The sequence below is a fragment of the Camelus dromedarius genome, chromosome 14 (assembly GCF_036321535.1).
Source record: "Camelus dromedarius isolate mCamDro1 chromosome 14, mCamDro1.pat, whole genome shotgun sequence".
NCBI classification, from domain to species: Eukaryota; Metazoa; Chordata; class Mammalia; order Artiodactyla; family Camelidae; genus Camelus; species Camelus dromedarius.
Genome location: NC_087449.1, coordinates 56755797 through 56771637, shown reverse-complemented (window position 1 = coordinate 56771637; position 15841 = coordinate 56755797). Strand labels below are relative to the sequence as shown.

Below are 15841 nucleotides of genomic sequence, written 5' to 3'. Positions count from 1 at the left end.
ATTACTGATTGAATTTCAGTACTGGTAATTGGTTTATTCATATTGTCTATTTCTTCCAGGTTCAGACTTGGCAAATTGTACCTTTCTAAGAAAGTGTCCATTTCTTCTACATTGTCTTTTGGTTGATGTATAGCTGCTCATGATTCCTTGTATTTCTACAGTGTTGATTTCTTTTTTCATTTCTAATTTCATTAGTTTGGACCTACTCCCTTTTTTGCTTGATAAGTCGGACTAAAAGTTTATCAATTTTGTTTCTTTTCAAAGAACCAGCTTTTAGTTTCATTGATTTGTTCTACTGTTTTTTTTTTTTTTAGTCTCTATTTCATTTATTTCTGCTCTATAATCTTTATGATTTCTTTTCTTCTACTAAGTTTAAGGTTTGTTCTTTTTTCTCTAGCTGCTTTAGGTGTAAGGTTAGGTTGTTTATTGAGATTTTTCTTGTCTACTGAGGTAGGCTTGTATTGCTATAAACTTCTCACTGAGAACTGCTTTTGCTGCATCTCAGAGGTTTTTGGACTGTTGTGTTTTCATTTTCATTTGTCTCAAAGTATTTTTGGATTTCCTCTTTGATTTCTTCAGCCATCTATTGGTTGTTTAATAGCGTATTGATTAGCCTACCCATGTCTGCAGCTTTTGCACTTTTTTTTCCTTGTAGTTGATTTCTAACCTTGCTATAAGTATAGCACTGTTTTCATTGTTTTCACAAAAGATGCTTGGTACAATTTCAATTTTCTTAAATTTCCTGAAGCTAGCTTTGTGGGCCAGCATGGGGTCAATTCTGGAGAATGTTCCATGTGCATTTTGTTGCTTTCAGGTGGAATGCTCTATAGATATCAATTGAGTTCATCTGGTCTAATGTGTTATTTAGGGGCTGTATTTCTTTAGTGATTTTTCTGTCTAAATGATCTCTCCATTGATGTAAGTAGGGTATTAAGGTCCCCCATTATTATTGTTATTGTCGATTTCTCCTTTTATTTCTGTTAACAATCACTTTATATACTGAGGTGTTCCTATGTTGGGTACATATATATTTACAATTGTTATATCCTCTTCTTGGATTGATCCCTTAGACATTACGTAGTGTCTTTGTCTCTTGTAACAGTCTTTAAAATCTATTTTGTTTGATATAAGTATTGCTACTCCAGCTTCCTTTTGGTTTCCATTTGCATGGAGTATCTTTTTTCCATTCCTTTATTTACAGCCTGCATGTGTCTCTATCTCTGAAGTGGGTTATCTTGTAGACTGCATATATATGGGTCTTGTTTTTGTATCCATTCAGCCAGTCTATGTCTTTGGTTGAAGCATTTAAACCACTTACATTTAAGGTAACTATCACTATATATGTTATTCCCATTCTGTTAACTGTCCTGTGTTTGTTTTTGCAGGTCTTTCTTTTCTCTCCCTCTCTCTTCTTTTTGTTCTCTTTTCTTGTGTTTTGACGACTAGAGAAGGTCCTTTAACATTTGTTGTACAGCTGGTTTGGAGGTGGTGAGTTCTTTTAGCTTTTGTTTATCTGTGAAGCTTTTGATTTCTCCATCAAATCTGAGAGCTTTGAGGGACTGATGATTCTTGGTTGTAAGTTTTTTCCTTTCATCACTTTAAATATATTGTGCTACTCCCTTCTGGCCTGAAGAGTTTCTGCTGAAAAACAAGCTGATAACCTCATGGGAGTTTCCGTGTATGTTATTTGTTGCTTTTCTTTTGCTAATTTTAACATCTTCTCCTTATCCTTAATTTTTGTCAATTTGATCACTATGTGCCTTGGTGTGTTCCTCTTTGGGTTGGTCCTGTGTGGAACTCTCTACACATCCTGTACTTGGGTGATTGTTTCCTTTCCCAAGTTGATGAACTTTTCAGTTATTATCTCTCCAAAATTTTTCTCAGGTCCTGTCTGTCTCTCTTTGCTTTCTGAGACTCCTATAATGCGAGTATTAGTGTGCTCCATGTTGTCCCAGAGTTCTCTTAAACTATCCTCATTTCTTTTCATTCTTTTTTTCCGTTCTGCAGTAGTGATTTCCACTAATCTGTCTTCTACCTCATTAATACATTTTTCTGCCTCATTTAGTCTATTCTTGGTTTCTTCTAGAGTGTTATTCATTTCAGTAATTTTATTCTTCAACTCTGTTTGGGTACTCTTTATATTTTCCAATTCTTTGCTAAAAACTTCACTCTATGTATCTGTACTACTCTTGAGTTCTCTGAACATCTTTGCCATCATCATTCTAAACTCTTTCTCAGATAAACTGTCTATCTCCTCATCACTTATTTCTTCTTCTGGGATTTTATCTTCTGCCTTATCCTGGTGGACATACCTCTGCTGCCTCATCTTGTCTGTCTTCCTTTTTGTATTTTCAGGGAGGTTAATTACATTTCTTGACCTTGGAGAGGTAGCCCTCTGTGGGAGATGTGCTATGTGTCCCAGCAGTACACTCATCTCTTGTCACTCAAGGGCCAGGGTCCAGCTGGCCCCAGTGTAGAGTCTGGCCTCTGTTTGTGGATTCCTTCTACATGCTTTGGGACCGTTGTTTTCTTATTTCTGCCCCCTGGTGAATGAGGCTGGACTAGAGGCTTCTGCACGTTTCCTGGTAGGAGGAGCCACTTCCTGCCCACTGCTGGGTGAACCTTACTTAGCCCTGGACCTCTGGTGGATAGGGCTCTGTATAGAGGCGTTTGTGACTCAGGAAGTCTGCTGATGGGTGGGGCTGTGTTCCCACCCAGTATGTTGTTTGACCTCTGGCTTCCCTTACAGTCTGTTGGGTGGGGCTAGGTCTTGGTGATAATGATCCAATCAAGATGTCAGCCTCAAGGAAAATTCATGTAGATGGACACTCCTGGAAATGTCCACCACCAGCTTTTATGTCCCCTGGGTAAGCCTCAACCAACCCTTACCTCCCTAGGAGAACTTCCAAAACCAACAGATAGGTCTGGCCCAGGTTCCTATGAAATCAGTCTCTGCCTTTGGACCTGGCATGTGCAAGATTCTGTGTACGCTTCCCAAAAGAATGAAGTCTCTGTTTCCCCCAGTTCTGTGGGCTTCTGAAGTTAAGCCCCCACTGGCCTTCAAAACCAGATGTCCTGGGATCTCTTCCTCCCAAAGCCAGATCTCTGGGCTGGGGAGCCTGACGTGGGGCTCAGAACTCTCACTCCTGTGGGAGAGCTTCTGCAACTTAATTGTTCTTCAGCTTGTGGGTCACCCACCTGGGGGGTATGGGGCTTGATTATATTGCAAGTACATCCCTCCTACCATCCTGCTGTGGTTCTCTATGTTTCCAGTTGAAGAAGATCTGTTTTGCTAGGCTCCAGTCTTTTTTCTCAATGGCTGTTCAGCAGTCAGTTGTGGTTCTGTTGTAGTCACCAGGAGAGGTGAGCTCATGGTCCTATTATTCCGCCATCTTGATAAGAAATCTAAAAGTGCTTTCTTCACAGCACCAATATAGCCAAAAATCTTACTATGATGTAGTTCTGTATTTAATGACACAAATCAGGGCCCACCAAAAGACGTATAATCCTATCTTGACATGAAACAATATATATGATATACGCTAAGGTAAAATGTAACTTACAAACAGTACACATAATTATCAACAAAGGTCTTTGTAAAGTTATATATGTATAACTTTTACGGTTATATGTGTATATTTTACATATGTCTATTAAAGTATTAAGCATAGGAAGAATTCTCTCTACATATAGAGCTTCCTCTGGGAAATAAGGTAATGGCTGATTTTCATTCTCTTCACAATTTTTTTTTTCTTAATTGGTATTATTTAGTTAAAAAAAATTAGAGCTGTGAGTCAGCTGCTTAAACACTGTATTTATAACAGTAAAAAATATATATAACCCCTTGGGGAATGGATAATTGCATCCTTAAAATACATATTTAGAAAGGCTGTTTTTAATGAGAAGTTGCTTATAATTTTAAGAAAGAGGGATATTAAATTGTGACAAACTGATTTCAAAAGTACTTTTTTCTTAAGCGCACAGCAAAACAACTGGAAGAAACATGTCAAAATGAGTAGCATGACCTTTTTGGTAGCAACATTATGGGTCATTTTTTCCTGTTACACATTTCTCTGCGTTTCATTTTTTATCTAGCGGGCACACATTAATTCTATAGTGAACAAACCTGCTTTTGGAATTTGGTAGTTAGGTTTCCAGACTGGCGTATAAAAAATCCTACGTAAGCCAATGATATTGCTGAGAAAGACAAGGTTCATGTTACCCTCTCTCTCCCCACAGACAGAATCATCATCACTGTGATTCTCATTATCTGGACAAGGACAGGACATAAGGAGTTCTTATGACACTGCTTACAGATAAAAGGCCAGACACTGAAGTATAACTATTACACTACATTATTAATTCTACCAAATTTCACTATTTATAATATAACTATTTGGCAGTAGAACTGATTTAGAATATCAAATCATAAACACCGGGAATACCTCAGGAGCCTTAAAGTAGTATAATGGAAGCAGGGTAAGACAGTAAGCAGACTTTTATTTCTTTCATTGCTGATAGTAACCCAGAGAACTGTCTTTAGATTCTAAGGTCCTTTCCTGATTCAGCAGTAAAACCTTCACCAATTAGGGATGACAGTCTTGATAAAAGGAACAGAGTGATAAGGAGTTCTATTCTACTAACCCAATCATTTATTAAGATGATCTTTATATATAAAAACCAATAGCACTCTACACATAAGCATAAGAAATTAATTCCTTACTTTTTCAAGACATACATACTTTGTAGGCCATTGCTCTCAGAATAGGAACCACTAAAAACTGACCTGAGGGGTGATGGCTTTTACATGTTCAAAAGTCCCGCTATCAAAGCTCTTAGCTTTCTACCACAGACAAGGCTAAATGTGAGTTGGGAGATTACTGGTATAGATTTAACAAACTGTAATAGTATTAGTCATTTCCCATTTTACAACTTAATTTCATTTAAACTTACGGTCTACTTTCTTTCTGCTGATCTTCATCCAGTTGCTACTTAACTGTTTACCTAACTGATAAAGGTAAGTGAATTCTGCTCTCAATTCCAAGGTATCAGAACTATGAACTTGGTATTCAACTACAAATAAACATAAATTCAATTACATTATCAAAGTCACAATATTAAGTTGCTCTGGCACAGGTCCAAGTCACATGAGACATGATACACGCTCTTATAACAGAAGATGAGTCAAAGATCATCAGGTTCCAGATAAAAAGCTCGAAACCAGGAAAATAAGCAGAGGGTAAACTAATTCAAGTTATCTTACAAGCAGGCATAACAGCCGTAACAAAAGAGCATGGGTCTTTCAGTCCAAGACTTGGGTTTAAATTCTGGTTCCGTCACACAAAAACTATATAAGCAAATTATCTAAATTCAGTTTCTTCATCTGTAAAAGGGAAAAATAAGGACTATCCTGCAGATTCACTGAACACACTAAATGAGATAAAATACATCATAATGTCTGGTATACAAAGTGCTTTTAAAAGGTAGTTTTTGTAGTATTTCATTATTTACAAATATTTAAACTGTTACTTAAACTGATATCCTAGTATTAAGCATATAAGCATAAGCCAGTTTGGGGTTCAAATAACTGCTACTTTGCTTTTCATTGTACAAATGGGGAGAGGCACAGGTAGGATATGCACTATACCTAACCAAGCAGTTCTCAATCTGTGGTCTCTGGACCAGTGGCATCAGCATCACTGGGAACTTGCTGAAAATTCACATTAGTCGCCCTCATCCCAGATCTACTGATTCGGTAACTCCAGGCTGGGCCCCACGAGGGAATGCTGATGCAGCTGAAGTTTTAAGAACCACTAACCTAAATACAACACTGACAAGTTTTCACTAACATTCATAGCACCTACAGATTGCATCTGCTTTATTTAGTCCACCAAGTTACAACATAAATTAGAAGAAGGCAGATTATTGGACATATATGCATCTATGCTATATTATTGCTGAGTATGATGATACAAAAGAACACTATCATTTATAAATAACTTTATCCCTAAAATGTGCCTTCTTCCCAAAACAAGTAAAAAGCATTTTCTCGACTTAATCAACCCACTCTGTTCTTCCTTTACCCTGCATTCCTATCACACTTAATGAACACTGTATACTATGTTATGATACAACTTTAGCTTCTTGCAGTCTTTGGAGAATAAGTCATTCATTCTGCAATGCCAGATTTTCCAGATAGCTAGGAATGAATCTCTTGAAATAAGCAAAATGTGTTTTACTCTATAATTACTTTGGATGGAAATCTTTAATACCGTACATTAAATGTAATCTAAATTTTTTTCTTGGTTACACAAATTCATCATTACGAATGTCAAGCTTTATAAAAGTATAAAGATTAATGGAATGTCAGTAAGCCCTCAAACAGTGTACACTCTCTTCTGCATCTGCGTTTGCTGTCAAGTAATTAGCTATGACTTCTAGCTAATACAGCACTATAGTCTAAAGCTGCAATTTTACTATCTTATAATTAACTCTATTAATCTAAGATGGGCTTCAAAATTCAATAAACAATATTCTGATACTTTTTTTTGGTAGTTCTCCAGTATCTCTCCAATCATACAAACATGTATACCTTTTCTCACCTGTGTATCTTCTCCTTATCCTTAGAAACTGAACGAAACCTAACCACTCCTAAGATAATTCCTCAACATGCTGTCTCCTGCCTGTGTTTCACGCTGCTGTTCCACACTTGCAAAAACAGCAAGACTTTCTCTGTCTACATCTATCACCATTTATCATACTTGCAGTTAAATTACCGATCACTTTCAACTTGCCCACTAGGCATCTTCAACGCAAGGAGTACTGTATCCCTTGTGCTGTGCACAATGCTCTACAAGCAAATGCTGAAAAAAATGTTTGATGAATGAACAAGATACGATTTGAAAAACTCCTTAAAGGGAAAGCACATGAGCTTTGGTGTGCTTATACAGTTTCTGCATTGTCAAGTCTAAGGAGTTTGCTTTTGTTTAGAGTTACTGTTTTGACTTTCTTCATTTCCACCGAAATGTTAAATTCCTTTCCTCTATTTCTTTTAACTGCTGAATTTCTGTGAGTACATTTTTCTTTCCAGCCAAAGTATAAGCACACAAAGTAAGTTAACCCTCTCTCCTACTACATTTTCTTCCATATAACCTAGTCCAACACATAATAAACATGAAGAAAGAAATCCACCCTTAAACCTGGTCTGTGTTAAAATTTTTGTGTGTGATGTAATTTATTAGCTTCTTCTGAAAAATAATTAGCACTCCTGATAAAATGCTTGACCAACATTCAGAAAGACTTTAATGAGATTAAGACCACTTCCAGAAAGATTCCCACCCATCCTAGCTGACTGGATGACTCAGTCAGTCTAATAATCTTTAGTAATATATTTCACTATTAGACCTTTTCCCTTTACTTTTCTATAAATGTCTTAACCAAGAGAAAACTCTCTGAATTGGCCTTTAAAAGTCTGAAATAAATACATGACACATGCTCCTAATTAAGTTTTCTAAATTTTTTTAAAGTTACTAAACAAATTCTTACTGAACAAGAAAAGAATAAAAATACACTGCTGATTTAACAAATCTAACAATTAATAACATAAAGGTTCTTTGGGATTTTCAACAGTTAAATAAACACCCTTCTATTGAACATTCTGCATTCCAAACAGCAATTAAGAAACCACAGAATGGCACAACAAAGATGCTAATTCTTCCTAATCTCTTGCCTATAATATTCCCCTGACAGCCAGAATGTGCTTTTAAAACATAAAAAGGAAATTCCATGAAATGAAGTTAAATGTTTCCATGTCTATCAAAGCATACAGTCAAAAATGACCTCTCTACTTATGCCAACTTATGGCAATAATAAATTCGTATCTTGAAATAATGTTCTTTGCTTCTTTTTCCTTAAAATAATTACAACTCCATTTACCGAACAATTACTTATGACAAACTAATTTCCTATGATTCATTTTATTTTAAATTGGTCCCTATCAGTAGTTTCTTCTTTTTATAGCAGTACCTATAATACTTTGTAAAACAGCCCTACAGGGAATATCCTAGAGTTTAAAGAACACATTTTCCAAGTTCTCTAACATTAAAGGATTTAATTATTGTTTCTACCATTTGCTTATCTGAGAAATTCAAAAGCCACTTATAACTTACATTTAACAACAGAACACCCTTTCCATCTTTAAAGTTAATCCTTCTTTTGAAGGATAAAAACCAAGTGAATATATATTAAATAATATTTTAATTAGGTATGTGATTTAACATTTAACGAGCAAATCCACATTAAATAAACAACAAGGAATCCTAACTTTCATAAATGTCATTACTTAGCAGACACCAAGATAGGCAGAAAAACAGATACAGAATTTTTAATAACCAGGATATAAATGAGCTCCACATATACCAATGTTTAAAAAAAAACGTTACCTCAAGATGGAAAAGCAAAATCTTAATAAGGTATCTATCAGTTTAACATACAATGTATAAAGTAAAATATACACATATATGTATATACATACACATATACTCAGAATCATAAAGCATACAACATAGTGCCTCTGCAAGGCTGAACGTGGTCTAGACTAGAGCAAGGAATCTTATCAATGAGGGTTCTTTGCCTAGGTTCAAAGGATCCCTGAACTCTCCTAAAACTGCAGTACTGTACTCAAATTACATAACTTCTCTGAGTCTCATTTCCCTATTTGTAAATGAAGGTTGTCATAAGGATTAAATAATGCACTGCATGGAGAGCTTAGTACAGTGCCTGGGACACAGTATCACTCAATAAATGTTAGACATCCATCTGAGTTCAAATCCAGCCTCTACACTTACTAGTTGGATGACCTTAGGCAAGATACTTCACACCTCTGTGTCTGTTACCCTAACTAATAAAGGAGATATAATTATACTTACTCCATGCCTTTGTTACAAGAATTAAATGCATTAATATCAATGAAGAGCTTAGAATTGCACCTGGTGCATAGTAGTAAGTGCTCAGTGTTAGTGATGATAATGAAGGAGATGTTCTATGAAGTATCCTGTCAGTTTCCTCACGATGAACTCCTCTGACCACATATGCTGAATTTTTTACATCCCTAGGTCATACATGCATTTTTGACTGCATGGAGAGTGGGTGTCATAACTCATTACACTATGGAGCAATATTGTGATCATCCACCTCCAAGGATTTTAACTGGAATATGTTCACCTACCCCCACTTCAACTAACATACAGTCCCAACATTCTCCCCATCTGCATTATATGGCTTCTTAGAGTTTATTAAGTTATCTTCTTTCTCCATTGAACAGTTACAACCATGCTCCACTCATCCAAGTACTTCTACCTAATGAGAATCCTTGATAACCATACCAATAAATCTTATTTATTTACATATACTTGTTCCAATTTATATAGTAATTAATGTGTTCTCATTTTCTAATATGTACTTTAAAATATGTGTTACCATCTAACTTGATAAAATGAAAACTCTTAAAGATAGGATATTATCTACCACTGTTATCCCATACTATCTGACACAAAAATCTGCACACAGATATCATTCAATAAACACTTAATGAATTAAATTTGTCTCAATATCCTTAATAACTCTGCTGTATCTCCACTGTTTAAGCCCTGATAGCAAGCTCCAAGAGGCCAGAGGCTTTTTCAGTTGTATTTACGATGCCACAGAAATCTAACTTCTGTGTTAAATGTCTTGTATTTTTACAACAGATAAACTTTTATTTAGAAAGAAAAGTAATATAGTAAATAGACTAGGTCTACTTAACAGACATTTTTAACAAAGACAAATAATACACTTGTAGCAGCACCTAGATTTCATAAATATTTGATAATGTTGATCATGAGACTTGTCTAAAGAAAGGAAGATACTGTCATGATGGGTAAGAATGAATTTTTTATAAAAGTAAAACCTGAAAATGTTAGTAAAAGGTGAGCCCAGGAAGAACAGGAAATGATGAAATGTACTCAATCTTTGGTATCTTACATATTTTTGTAGAATCAGCCAACTATATAATCCAGCAATCCCATTTCTGGGTATAAATCCAAAGGAAATAAAACAAGATATCAAAAAGATATCTGCATTCCCATCTTTATAGCATTATTCACAATAGCCAAGATATGAAAACAACCTAAAAGTCCATCAACAGATGAATGGATAAAGAAGATGTTTTATATATGTGTATAAACATATACCCTGGAATATTGTTCAGTCACTAAAAAAAAAGAAAATCCTGCTATTTTCAACAATATGGATGAACCCTGAGGGCATTATGAGAAATAAATCTAACAGAAAAAGACAAATACTATATAATATTACTTATATGTGGAATCTAAAAAATCTGAACAGTACAAATGAAAATGAAATGGTGGTTACCAGGGGCTAAAGGATTAGGGAATTGGGGAGATATTGGTAAAAGGATACAAACTTGCAGTAAAAAGATAATAAATTCTGGAAATCTAACGCACAGCAGTGTTATCAGAGTGAACAATACTGTATTATATACTTGAAACTCGCTAACAGAGTAGATCTTAAATGTTCCCTCTACAAAAAAGAAATGTAATCATGTGACATGATGGAGGTTAGCTAATATGACGGGATGATCATATTGCAACACAAAAGTACCAAATCAGCATGTACATCTTAAATTTACACAATAGTAATCTCACATGCATGACTCTCACCTGTGCCAGGTTGAAGGGCAGAGACACTGATTTAATAGGAAACTGGGCCAGACTTGCCTGCTGGTTTTGAAAGTTCTCCTGGCGAGGTAGGGAATAGCTGCAGCTCATTCAGGAGACATAAAAGCTGGTGGTGGACATTCCAGGAGTGTCCATCTACATGAGCTTTCCTGGAGACTAACATCTTGATTGGATCATTATCACCAAGACCTAGCCCCACCCAACAGCCTGTAGGGAAGCCAGAGGTCAAACAACATACTGGATGGGCACACAGCCCCACCCATCAGCAGACTTCCTGAGTCACAAACACCTATATACAGGGCCCTATCCACCAGAGGTCCAGGACCAAGCTACACCCAGCAGTGGGCAGGCAGTGGCTCCTCCTACCAGGAAACGTGCAGAAGCCTCTAGTCCAGCCTCATTCACCAGGGGGCAGAAACCAGAAATAAGAAAACAATAGTCCTAAGACCTGTGGAAGGAATCCACAAAGAGGCCAGACTCTACACTGGGGCCAGTTGGATCCTGGCCCTTGGGTGACAAGAGAGGAGTATACTGCTGGGACACATAGCACATCTCCTACAGAGGGTCACCTCTCCAAGGCTGAGAAACGTACCTAACCTACCTAAACATATAAATAGAAAAAGAGACAATATGAGGCAGCAGAGGATTATCTCCCAGGCCAAAACAGAAGATAAAATCTCAGAAGAAATAAGTGATGAGGAGATAGGCAGTTTATCTGAGAAAGAGTTTAGAATGATGATGGCAAAGATGTTCGGAGAAATCAAGAGTATAGATGCACAGAGCAAAGTTTTTAGCAAAGAATTGGAAAATATAAAGAATACCCAGAGTTGAAGAATAAAATCACTGAAATGAATAACACACTAGAAGGAACCAAGAATAGACTAAATGAGGCAGAAGAACAGATCAATGAGGTAGAAGACAGATTAGTGGAAATCACTACTGCAGAACAGAAAAAAGAAAAAAGAATGAAAAGAAATGAGGATAGTTTAAGAGAACTCTGGGACAACATGAAGCACACTATTATTTGCATTATAGGGATCCAGAAAGAGGAGAAAGAGAGAAAGAACCTGAGAAAAGTTTTGGAGAGATAATAACCAAAAGTTCCCCAACTTGGGAAAGGAAACAGTCACCCAAGTACAGGAAATGCAGAGAGTTCCACACAGGATAAACCCAAAGAGGAACACACCAAGGCACATAGTAATCAAATTGACAAAATTAAGGATAAGAAGAAAATGTTAAAATTAGTAAAAGAAAAGCAATAGATAACATACAAGGGAATTCTCAAAAGATTATCAGCTGATTGTTCAGAAGAAATTCTACAGGCCACAAAGGAGTGGCATGATATATTTAAAGTGATGAAAGGGAAAAACTTGCAACCAAGAATATTCTATCAAGCAAGGCTCTCGTTAAGATTTGATGGAGAAATCAAAAGCTTCACAGATAAACAAAAGCTAAAAGAATTCACTACCACCAAACTAGCTTTACAGTAAATATTAAAAGAACTTCTCTAGTCATCAAACCATAAGAAAAGAGAACAAAAAGAAGAAAGAGAGGGGGAAAAATACCTACAAAAGATTGCTTTGGCAGTTCGAGGTCTTTTATGGTTCCATATAAATGTTGGAACTGTTTGTTCTAGTTCTGTGAAAAATGTCGTATTTTGACAAGGGTTGCACTGGATCTGTAGACTGCTTTGGGTAACATGGCCATTTTGATCACGTTGATTCTTCCAATCCAAGAACACAAGATATGTATCCTTCCATTTCTTTGTTATCATCTTCAATTTCCTTCATCAATGTTTCACAGTTTTCAGAGTATAGGTAACCTCTTTGGTTAAGTTTATTTCTAGGTATTTTGTTGTTTTTGATGCAATGGAAATGTTTATGCCAGTTATAAAATTCTGGTTTTTGAAGTGAAAAGGAAAACAGTGAATGAAAGGCTGAAAATGGCAAATCCTTCTTTCTTATGGGTGTGTTGTATTCCATTACATATATATGCTGCAGCTTCTTTATTCATTCATTATTGATCATTCTTTATTGATGTGTATTTAGGATGCTTCCATATCTTTGCAATTATAATGCTGCTGCTAATAGCAGGTGTATGTATCTTTTTGAATTAACTCTTACCTTGTGGTTGGCTTTATTCCTTTGATAACTACATAAGTTTAAAAAGCTAAAGTTCTAAACATCCTTAGAAACAAAACACATATGTAAATCTTAAAATACATGCAGTAAAAAAACCCAAAAAACAAAGTAATACAAGGCTTAAGACTCAGCTGACTCTCTTATATTAAAAATTTGGTAAAAAATAGAAAGACCACAATAGAAAACTATAAGCCACATTTTATTACTGCTGATCCAGTATTATCTTTAGATTTTTCAGGGAAAATTTTAAGATCATTGTAAAAAAAATTTACATCCATTGACCGAATTAGGGTAAAATTACTACCAATCCACATGGCAGATCACTACCATAAAGATTGTGAGAAAAAAGACTTAAAAGCTTACTTTCTGTCTTTAACTGCTAAAATAATATGTAAATGTTTCCTGTTTAAAAAGAATGAAAAGTAGTAGTGCCCAATGGCACTCCCAAATGCCCCTGTGTTCCCTAGTGGTAAAACTGTTAGCAGTTTGATATGAATTCTTCCAAATCTTTCTGCACATTTACAAATACAAAAAATTCATAAATAAATGCAACCATACAATAATAATTATTATTTGACATGTTTTCCCCCTCACTTATCAACACATCAGAGATCTTTCTAAATCAATACACACATCTACTTCATTCTTCTAAACACTTATACTCCATGGTACAGGTATAGCTATATCCCTTTTAACTATTATTTTTAAAAAGTCAACTTATTAATGAAGAAAACCTACTATTATCTTGAAAGCCAAACCAAACATGCATGCACAAACATAAAATGAAAAACATCTATCATTTCCTAACCTTCAGAAATGTCAACATAAATTAGAACAGCTCAAAAACTGGGTAAAGGGCAGTTTTAGGATATTAAAAGTAAATTCACATTCAATAAAGATGTCTGACAGCATAATGATAATTCACAAATAACCAGAGACGAATTATAGATCGAACCTTTACTATAAGTGTCAGAAGAAATTCCCAAAGAACCTGAAAATGAGTGAGCTGGTATTTATCATTTGTGGAATAAATTTAATTTATTCTATTTCATTATACTTGATAGTTGGCATACTCTGGTGACCACTATCACCAATTGTACCTGAGTATAACCGGTTCTTAAATACAACTGTTTGATTTTCAATACTAGCTAAAATGAAATTCATATTAAGTTTAAAATTCAATTTAGTTAGATTTAGTGTACAAAATAAATGACTGAACTAATGTAGGAAACGTACTAATCCACATAATTCCATATAGTCCTGACATCCCCCTGATGTTTTCAAAGGTAATAACTATATCCCCTACAACTGTCTATAAAACCTGGCATTTGAAAAGCAGTTTTGAGGTAGTTCTCAAATTCTACTTTCCCCTATAAGTCAAAGACAATGAGAAGGACTTGTAGTAGCTCATAGTGAAAAAGAATAAGAAAATGAATATATGTATATTCATTTATCACTGAAAAATTGTGCTGTACACCAGAAATTGACACAACATTGTAAACTGACTATACCTCAATTTAAAAGAAAGAAAGAAAGAAAGAAAGAAAGAAAGAAAGAAAGAAAGAAAGAGAAAGAAAAGGAAAAGAAAAGAAAAGAAAAGAAAAGAAAAGAAAAGAAAAGAAAAGAAAAGAAAAGAAAAGAAAGGAAAAGAAAAGAAAAGAAAAAGAAGGTAAACCTTGTTCTTGGGTTGTGAATGCCAATTAGCAAAATGGTAAATAAAGTATGTTTATATTTGTCCATGTATACGCAATCCTGGACCTGTCTGCCTGTAAATAATGAAAGAAAAATTCATAGCGAAAAAAAAAAAAGAGAGAAGGAAATAACTTATAAAAACAGCTGAAAATAATTTACAATTACAGTATCTGAGCAGCACTATTAAAATGACTATAAATTACATTATTTTGACCATAAAAATTAGCATAGAATTATTAAAAATAAACAGCATGTCTAAAAATAGGCAGTGGCTGACTAAAAGAGGAAATATTTTTAAAAGTTAACAGTATTTTACACATGGGTAATGATACAATTCTTTTATTCCCCTAATTTTCTCAGTTTTCTATGATGTACACTTAATTTATTAAAGGAAAGAGTTTACTTGTTTATTTTAATAAAGTTAGACATTCCAAAAGTTAACCTTATGTGATATTTATGATAAATACTAAAGTTTTAAAAGCCACATTATTAAAGTGAAACACATAAGCATTTTATCTAACACCACATCAAGCCTCTCCAGTTGTAGTTTCAAAGGACTGGTAAGAGTCGTCAGTCCTTTCTTCATACTCCAAGAGTGGAAAAGTAGAGTGGTGATGGTGGTAGCAGCCACCGCTACATTATCTGAATGGTGACTACATACCAGGCTCTGTTAGTTTTAAATGGATTTGTCTCATATTACCTTCATAATGACCTTCTGAGATGAGTACAATAATTATTTCCATTTTATTAATGAGGAAGGAAACTGAGGTACAAAGAAGTTAAGTAATTTGTTGGATGACACAGCTGCTATGAGGAAGCACCACGATCTGAAACCCTTTGGTCAGATTCTAGATCCACATAGCTGCTTTTAACCACTATACATTCCATCCTCATGTAAACTATAAATTCCCATTCATCCACTAATACAGTATCAAAATATTTTTATAATTTAAATCTTATCATGTGACACTGATATTTGAAACCCTTCTGTGACTCATTCTGCATGTCAAAATCCAAATACCTTAAAATACTGCCATGATCTGGACCCTGTCACCTTCTAGAGCTACACTTCTCAATGTGGTGGCCATAAGCAACTACTTAAAATCAAGTTAATGAAAATTAAATAAAATTTAAAATGCAGCTCATCAGTCACACTAGCCACATTTCAAGTCCTCAACAGGCATGCTTCTACCATGGTGCTCAGCAGGCACCAGTTTCAAGCATCCCATCCTGTGCTATCTCCAGAGCACTAAACTCATCTACTTGGAAAGT

The 15841-nt window shown here is 35.1% G+C and overlaps 1 protein-coding gene across 2 annotated transcripts in view; it reads right to left on the bottom strand.

Moving 5' to 3' along the window:
- EIF4G3 (eukaryotic translation initiation factor 4 gamma 3) overlaps window positions 1–15841 on the bottom strand; it is a 319467-nt gene that overhangs the window by 206593 nt on the left and 97033 nt on the right. The gene's annotated exons all lie outside the window — the stretch shown is intronic.